The sequence below is a fragment of the Rhinopithecus bieti genome, unplaced genomic scaffold (assembly GCF_001698545.2).
Source record: "Rhinopithecus bieti isolate Rb0 unplaced genomic scaffold, ASM169854v2 scaffold_20154, whole genome shotgun sequence".
Classification (NCBI taxonomy): Eukaryota; Metazoa; Chordata; class Mammalia; order Primates; family Cercopithecidae; genus Rhinopithecus; species Rhinopithecus bieti.
Window position 1 is genome coordinate 60261 of NW_016809732.1, and position 8726 is coordinate 68986.

Genomic DNA, 8726 nt, shown 5'->3' on the forward strand with positions numbered 1-8726 from the left:
ATATATATATATATATAATTATGTATGTATGTTGGAGACAGCCCAGGTTCCTTTTGTACTTCTCCCTGATTCCATTTCCTCCTCTGCTCCTTTCACACACCTGAGGGGACCTCTGTCCTATGGTGTATGTATTTTATACACCATGGCCTATGGTGTGTATTTTTCTTTGTTATTATTTTGGTCCTCTCATTGTACTTTATGTGTCCATTATAATCAGTTGAACATTTGTTTCTATAACTTGCCCCTTTTCATGCAGCATTGATTTTGAGATTTACTAGTAAATATATGATAATATGTTGTAAGTTCATTGCCTTATTATTTGTTAGGGAACTATCACAGGGTGTTGTTTTATTCTGGTAGTTTGTTAGGAGTGTCACCTTTAGCAGTTAATTAATATGTGCATGTTAATTATGTAAATACTGCATGCCCCTTAAATTTCTCTGTCCCCAGGCTCCTGAGGTTATTATGTCTCAACATTATGATGCTAAGGCTGACTTGTGGAGCATAGGAACAGTGATATACCAATGCCTAGTTGGAAAACCACCTTTTCAGGTAGGCTGACTTTTTTCTTACGTCCTCAGTTTTGGGATCTTGTCATTTTATAGTTGCGTTTGATTTGTAAAATGAAGAATACTTTGAAAGCAGTGTTTTTGGCTCCTCTGTGACTTACTTTGATTCTTTTACAGGCAAAAACTGCTTTAGTGAGTCAGAACATCTTTTGGTTTTCCGCTTTTATCTGCTTGCCCTTTGTAGTTGAACTGGGCATGCAGTCTGTTGTATGTTGGGATCAGGGCTAACAGCCGGGTGGGAAATGGGTGTGAATGGTGACACCACAGCTTCCTGGTTAGCCTGGTTTTGAGATCCTGGAATCCACACGAGGGCTGGGGCTGTCTGGGGAGATCTCTGGAAACCATCTCTAGCTCTCTATTCCTGACACTGCTAGGTGAGAGGGAGGTAATTATGTACGCTTTATGGAAATTATTATGGGTCTGTCTTCTCCTCTCCCCCAACATCCTGTCAAAAAGTGACCCTGTAGAGTATAATCACGAAGATTTCACTTGAGTTCATATTGTCATGTTATAATTTCTTATGTTATAAAGAAGATCTTTGAATTTGAAAACTGGAACAAAATGAAAATATTTGCCCAAGATAGTATTAAGAAAATTAGTGACACAGCCAGGTTAAACACTTTTAATTTCTTAGTCTAGTTTGCATTGTAGAGGAGGCTTCTACATTTAAGCAGTTGTTGTTACCAGCTACTTGTTGCTGTGGAGAGACTGCATAGTAGCAGTATACATAGTTCTTTTCTTTGAATTCCTTTAGGGTCCGAAGGTAAAGTACACCTGAATTTTACCCCACAATAACGTACTTATTGGGCAGGTCATGTAACCTTCAGAATAGTGACCCTTAATCTATTCTAAGTTTCAGGCTCCTCTGAGAGTCTGACCTCAGAAAAGGTACCTCAGAAAAGGTACATTATACTCAGATGTACAGAATTTTCACACAATGTCATAGGTTTTATGACTTCCTAATGACCAGTTATGGCTCCTTCAGCAATCCATGGCTTTCAAGTTGAGAATCTATGTTCTGTAGCAAGAATATGAGCGTCATCTCTCTTTCCTTTCCTCCTCCCTCATACTTTCCCTCCTTTCCTCTGAATCCCTTCCTTGAAACTCCCACTCCCTCAATCCGTTAAAAAAAAGAATATGAGCGTCAATCATATGATTTGGAAGTTTTGCCCCCATTGTTTAGGAAATTAAACCTTTTTTTTTTTTAATAGGCCAGTAGTCCTCAAGACTTAAGGATGTTTTATGAAAAAAACAGGAGCTTAATGCCTAGGTATGTGTTTAGATTACACTGGGTTTTACTATTTGTGAACACAGTGTTGTTTATTTGAACTGTTTGTGTTTTATGTATTCTCATTTTTGAATTCTTTTTCAGTTGATAATGTGAAAGCATTTGTTATAGCAAATTGGAAAATTGCTGGCACATCATAGGTGTCTGTGTAGTACTGTACTCTTTTCTTTCTTTTTTAAAATGTAAATTTGAAAGAAAAAGATATAGAAGTTACATGTGTTCCTTGTGGGGAGGGTAATATGGACAGAATAGATACGCAGAAAGTAGAAAGTGAATTCCCCACAGCTTTGCTGTCTTCTTTAGGGGTAACAAGAGTTTGCTGTGTCTCTTTCCACATAGTTTTTGTGGGAGTTCTTTATACATGTTTGAGTGCTTGTTTTCCTTTTGTTTTCTCTTGAACTTGTATCTTGAGATGAGTGCTTGTTTATGTATGTATTTATATACACACATAGTTTAAGACAAATTACATCATATTTTGTGAGTTGTTTGCAGTGTCCTTTTGTTTTTTACTTTGTAGTACATCACAGATGATGTTCCTCAACAGGATGTGGAAAGCCACTGTATGCTTTTTTATTTTGAGACAGAGTCTTGCTCTGTCACCCCGGCTGGAGTGCAGTGGCACGATCTAGGCTCACTGCAACCTCCGCCTCCCTAGTTCAAGCAATTCTCCTGCCTCAGCCTCCCTAGTAGCTGGGACTGTAGGTGCCCGCCACCACACCTGGCTAATTTTTGTATTTTTTTTTTTTTATTAGTAGAGACGGGGTTTCACCATGTTGGCCAGGCTGGTCTTGAACTCCTGACCTCAAGTGATCCTCCCACCTTGGCCTCCTAAAGTGCTGGGATTATAGGTGTGAGCCACCATACCTGGCCAACTGTATGCTTTTTTTTGTTGTTTTTTAATGATTAATAGACTATTTAGGCAGGAGTACACATAGTCATCGACAGACTTAACATGAGAGATTAAATGTCTGACCCAATTTTCCTCCCCGGATGAGCTTTTCTTTCCTGTCCCTGTCAGTTTTGAAAACATAATAGCAGAAGAAGAGGGGTCCAAGTCCACACAGAGCTCCCAAGAGTTAGTTTTTAGGAGTGGGTCTGAAATTAGGGTAGGTATTTGCTGATCTTGCATAGGTCCAACGAATCAAGGCAGGATCTTCGATGAGCCCTCTGCAGTTGGGGTGGTTGTACTGAAGCAGGTACTCTCGTTTCAGCCGGACTCTTATGGCCAATGGCTCAACTTGCGTCCTTCGGGTTTCTGGAGATATGTCGTATTTGGCTGGGTCGAGGGCTGGGGGCAGAGTGGCCAGGCGCGATGGAGTATACTTTGGGAACGATATCTTGGTGACCCAGGGCACAGCTGCACCTGCCACTGTATGCTTTTAAATGCCACAGAGAGTCCCATAGATGTACATTATTTTATTTAATCAGATCCCTGTTTTCATTTTTTGGTCACTACAAACAGGCTCTAGTGAAGTGTGTATGTATATATGTTTGTGTGTGTGTGTGTATGTGTGTGTGTGTGTACACCTTTGTGTGCATTTTGTTAGTTTGGATTCCTAGAAATGGAATTGTCAGACCAAAAGATACACTTTCCAAATAGGCTATCCCAGTGAATACAGCAAGATAGAAGACTGCCCCTTTTCCCTCATTTTACCAACACAGAATGTTAGTGGATTTGATGCTGCACAAATGCATAAGGACCACTTAGTTTTTAATTTAATTTGGATTTTTTTTTTTATTTGGGAGTTTTGCCCCTTTTTTTTTTTTTTTTTTTTTTTTTTTTTTTTTTTTTTTTTTGAGATAGAGTCTTGTTCTATTGCCAGGGTGGAGTGCAATGGCATGATCTTGGCTCCCTGCAGCGTCCACCTCCCGATTTCAAGCCATTTTCCTGCCTCAACCTCCCAGGTAGCTGGGACTACAGGCAGGCTACCACGCCCGGCTGATTTTGTATTTTAGTGGAGACAGGATTTCACCATGTTGTTCAGGCTGGTCTTGAACTCCTGACCTCAAGTGATCCACCCACCTTGGCCTCCCAAAGTGCTAGGATTACAGGCATAAGACACCGTGCCCAGCCTGTTTAATATATTTTGTAATTCTTATTCTTTGAATTGTGTACTTCTATTACTTCACTCATTTTCCTATTGCTTGTTGTTTTCATATTGGATGTTAGGAAGTTGTATTAGTTCTCACTCGTGTTTAAGTGCTGCCCTTTTCCAGATGGAAATGGAGGTGGCTATTTTGTAATAGAGAACATTATAGCAACTATTAGTGCAAGATTGAAGTCATGGTAAAACTCCACATTGGGCTTGTGAGGTGCCTTACTCCTGCAGATACTCAGATAACAACAAGCACAGTACAGGAATCTTCTCAATTTGATGCTATTTCTCAAAGGCAGTTTAGTGCTTTTTTTTCCTTCTTTAGATGACTCTTACATGGTCTTCTTGGTATAAATGTATTGGTATTTGTGAAACCACATATATGTTTTAGTTTACTATATGGAAGGCAAAATTAATGTTGTTTATATATATAAACTTATCACTTAGGTGGTTGTGTTTTCCTTTCCCCAGTATTCCCAGAGAAACATCACCTTATTTGGCTAATCTCCTTTTGGGTTTGCTTCAGAGAAACCAAAAGATAGAATGGACTTTGGTAAGAAATAGTTTCAACTTTTGCATGCTTTCTGACTTCATTGTTTTATGTGCTGAAAGATTTAAAAAATAGAGATTTCAGAAGAAAATTGAAGTCAGTTTCGCTTTTCTTTTTATTTTCTTCACTAGTTTCGTAAATATTTATTGAGTGCTTATTACTATGTTCTAGGTATGGGAGATAGAGTAATAAAATCACTGTCCTCATGTAGCATATATTCTAGTGGTAGAGAGAGACAAGAAACAAATTAAAACCATAGTTAGATATTATATTAGAAGTTGCTAAGTATTGTGGGAATAAAGAAGTGGGGTGGAGTGGGGTGGGGATTGAAATTTTAAATAAGATAGTCAGTGAAGACCTTATTGAGAAAGTGACATTTGAACAAAGACTTGACTTGAAATGAGAGTGAGCCGTAGGATATCTGTGGGAAGAGCTTTTAAGCAGAGTGAACAGCCAATACAAATGCTTAGGGCTGGGAACATGCCTGTAAGCTTGAGGAACAACTAGAAAGCCAGTTGAAGACTTGGGTTTTCCACAAAGTGTGATGGGAGCCATTAGAGACTTTTGAGTGGAGGAAAAGTGATCTGACTAATGTTTTAGAAAGGATCAAGCTGGCTGCTGCTTGAGAATAGACTGTGTGCATATAAGGGGAAGAGCAGAAGCTGGGAGACTAATCAGGAGACTTTTGTCGTTACCCAGGTGAGAGATGAGTGTAGCTTCGACTAGGATAATAGCAGTGGAGGTGGTAAGAAGTCTTTCTGGAGGTAGAGGCTACGGCATTCACTGAAGGATTGAATCTGAGGGTGTGAGAGAGAAGACTCAAGGATGACTCCAAAGTTTTGGCCTGATCAGCTGAAAGGATGTTGTCAGTTACAGTGATGGGAAAGACTGTATGGATAGAGCAGGCAATGGGGACAAGATGAGTTTCTGTTGGATATGTTACATTTAAGATAACCATTGGATGTCTAAGGGTGGATGTCAGAAGTGCACTTGAATTTCAGAAAAGTCTAGACTGGGGCAGATTGGGGAGTTGTCAGCCTGTGGTTGATATTTTAAAAAAAAATTTTTTTTGAGACAGGATTTTAATCTGTCACCCAGGCTGGAGTGCAGTGGTATGATCATGGCTCACTGCAGCCTCGACTTCCGCAGGCTCAGGTGATCCTCCAACCTCAGCCTCCCCAGTACCTGGGACTACAGGTGTACAACACCACCCCTGGCTAATTTTGTATTTTTTTGTAGAGACAGGGTTTCGTTATGTTGTCCAGGCTGGTCTCAAACTCCTGGGCTCAAGCGATCTACCCACTTTGGCCTGCCAAAATGCTGAGATTACAGATGTGAGCCAACATGCCCAGCAATATTTATTAAATAGATTATTTTCTCTTTTTTTTCCCCTTTATTTGAGAAAAGGCCTCACTGTATTACCCAGGCTGGACTGGGAATGCAGTGGTGTGATCGTAGCTCACTGTAACCTTGAACTCCTCGGCCCAAGTGATTCTCCCACCTCCGCTTCCTTAATAGCTGGGACCACAAGCCTGCATCACCACAGTCGGCTAATTTTTTGTTTTGTTAATTAAATTAATTTATTTGTTTTGAGACGGTGTCTCACTCAGTCGCCTAGGCTGGAGTGCAGTGGCGCGATTTCAGCTCACTGCAAGCTCTGCCTCCCGGGTTCACGCCATTCTCCTGCCTCAGCCTCCTGAGTAGCTGGGACTACAGGTGCCCGCCACTATGCCTGGCTAATTGTTTTGTATTTTAGTAGAGACAGGGTTTCAGCGTGTTAGCCAGGATGGTCTGGATCTCTTGACCTCGTGATCCACCTGTCTCAGCCTCCTAAAGTGCTGGGATTACAGGCGTCAGCCACGGCGCCCGGCTTTGTTTTGTTTTGAAACGGAGTGTCGCTCTGTCACCCAGGCTGGAGTGCAGTGGCACGATGTTGGCTCGCTGCAACTTCCGCCTCCTGGGTTCAGGCAGTTCTCCGCCTCAGCGTCCCGAGTAGCTGGGATTACAGGCACCCGCCACCACGCCCGGCTAATTTTTTATATTTTTAGTAGTGACAGGGTTTTTCACCATCTTGGCCAGGCTGGTGTTGAACTCCTGACCTTGTGATCTGCCCACCTCAGCCTCCCAAAGTGCTGGGATTGCAGGCGTGAGCCACCATGCCCGGCCTGTTTTGTTTGGTTTTTGAGACGAAGTTTTGCTCTTGTTGCCCAGGCTGGAGTACAGTGGCACGATCTTGACTCACTGCAACTTCTGCCTCCCAGGTTCAAGCGATTCTCCTGCCTTAGCCTCCCAAGTAGCTGGGATTACAAGTGCCTGCCACCATGCCCTGCTAATTTTGTTTGCTTGTTTGTTCTTTTGAGACGGAGTCTCGCTCTGTCACCCAGGCTGGAGTGCAGAGACGCGATCTCTGCTCACTGCAACCTCTGTCTCCTGGGTTCAAGCGATTCTTCTTCCTCAGCCTCCTGAGTAACTGGGATTACAGGAGCACGCCCCTATACCCAGCTAATTTTTGTATTTTTAGTAGAGATGGGGTTTCACCATGTTGGCCAGGCTGGTCTCGAACTCCTGACCTCATGATCCGGCCTGCCTCAGCCTCCAAAAGTGCTAAGATTACAGGCGTGAACCACTATGCCTGGCCTAATTTTTGTATTTTTTTTTTTTAGTAGAGATGGGGTTTTGCCATGTTGTTTAGGTGTGTCTCGAACTCCCGGCCTCAGGGGATCCACCTGCCTTGGCCTCCCAAAGTGCTGAGATTGCAGGCGTGAGCCACCGGGCCCAGCCCAGTCGGCTAATTTTTTTACCCTTTTGTAGGGATAGGGTCTCACAATATTGTCAGCGCTATTCTCGAACTCCTGGCTCCAAGCAATCTTCTTGCCTCAGCCTCCCAAAGTGCTGGGATTACAGGTATGAGCCACTGTGCCTAGTCAAAATAGATTATTTTCTAGTGTACCGTTTAAATTCTTTCATTGAGTCTTCTGGCTTTTTTGTGCTATTTGTTATTTTTTTAAATGATTGATCTAGGGATTACAGTATGCATCTTAATTTATCACAATCTACTTTATATAAATACTAGTTGAGGCAGGGCATGGTGGCTCACATTTGTAATCCTAGCACTTTGGGAGGCTGAGGTGGGCGGATATGAGGTTAGGAGATCAAGACCATCCTGGCTAACACGGTGAAACCCCATCTTTACTAAAAGTACCAAAAAAATTAGCTGGGCATGGTGGCAGGCGCCTGTAGTCCCAGCTACTCGGGAGGCTGAGGCGGGAGAATGGCATGAACCCGGGAGGCGGAACTTGGAGTGAGCCAAGATCTCGCCACTGCACTCCTCCAGCCTGGTTGACAGAGTGAGACTCTGTCTCCAAAAAAAACAAAAACAAAAGCAAAACAGAAAACTAGTTGAATTCCATTAAAATATAGAAGCTTTGTTCCGTTAATATGGCTTCATTTGCTCTTCCCTTTGTGCTGTTATTGTCTCACATATTATGTCTATGTTGTAATCTCAGCAGTGCAGTGTTACAACTATTGCTTTATACAGTCTTACCTCTTTTAAAGAAGTGAGGAGAAGAAAGGTGAAAAACATGTATAGTATCTTTTTGTGTGTTTCTCTTTTTTTTTTCTGAGACAGAGTCTTACTCTGCATCCAGGCCTAAGTAGAGTGGTACAAACATGCCTCGCTGCAGCCTTGACCTCTTGGGCTCAAGTGATCCTCCTGCCTGAAACTTCTATGTAGCTGGGACTACAAGTGCACAGCACCATGCCCAGCTAATTTTTTTTTTTTTTTTTTTATTATACTTTAAGTTCTAGGGTACATGTGCATAATGTGCAGGTTTGTTACATATGTATACTCGTGCCATGTTGGTGTGCTGCACCCGCCCAGCTAATTTTTAAATTTTTTGTAGAGAAGTTTTTGCCATATTGCCCAGTCTGGTCACCAACTCCTGGGTTCAAGCAAACATCCTGCCTCGGCCTCCCAGAGTGCTGGGATTACAGGTGTGAGCCATCATGCCCCGCCTTAGAGTACTATTTTAGCCTATACATTTATCATTTCTGGCACTCTTCATTTATTCTTATGGACTCAAGTTACTGTTTGGTGTCTTTTTTTTTTCTTTTTGTATTTTTTTGTATCTCTTTTTTGTTTGGTGTCATTTTTTTTTAGCTCATATAATTCCATTCCTTTCCTCTTTTGTGTTGTCATATATATTAATTTTTGTATGTTACAA

At 41.9% G+C, this 8726-nt stretch overlaps 1 pseudogene; it reads right to left on the reverse strand.

Moving 5' to 3' along the window:
* Positions 1-2785: 2785 nt before the first annotated feature.
* Positions 2786-8726, reverse strand: part of LOC108540888 (NADH dehydrogenase [ubiquinone] 1 beta subcomplex subunit 4 pseudogene) — a 13553-nt pseudogene continuing 7612 nt past the window's right edge.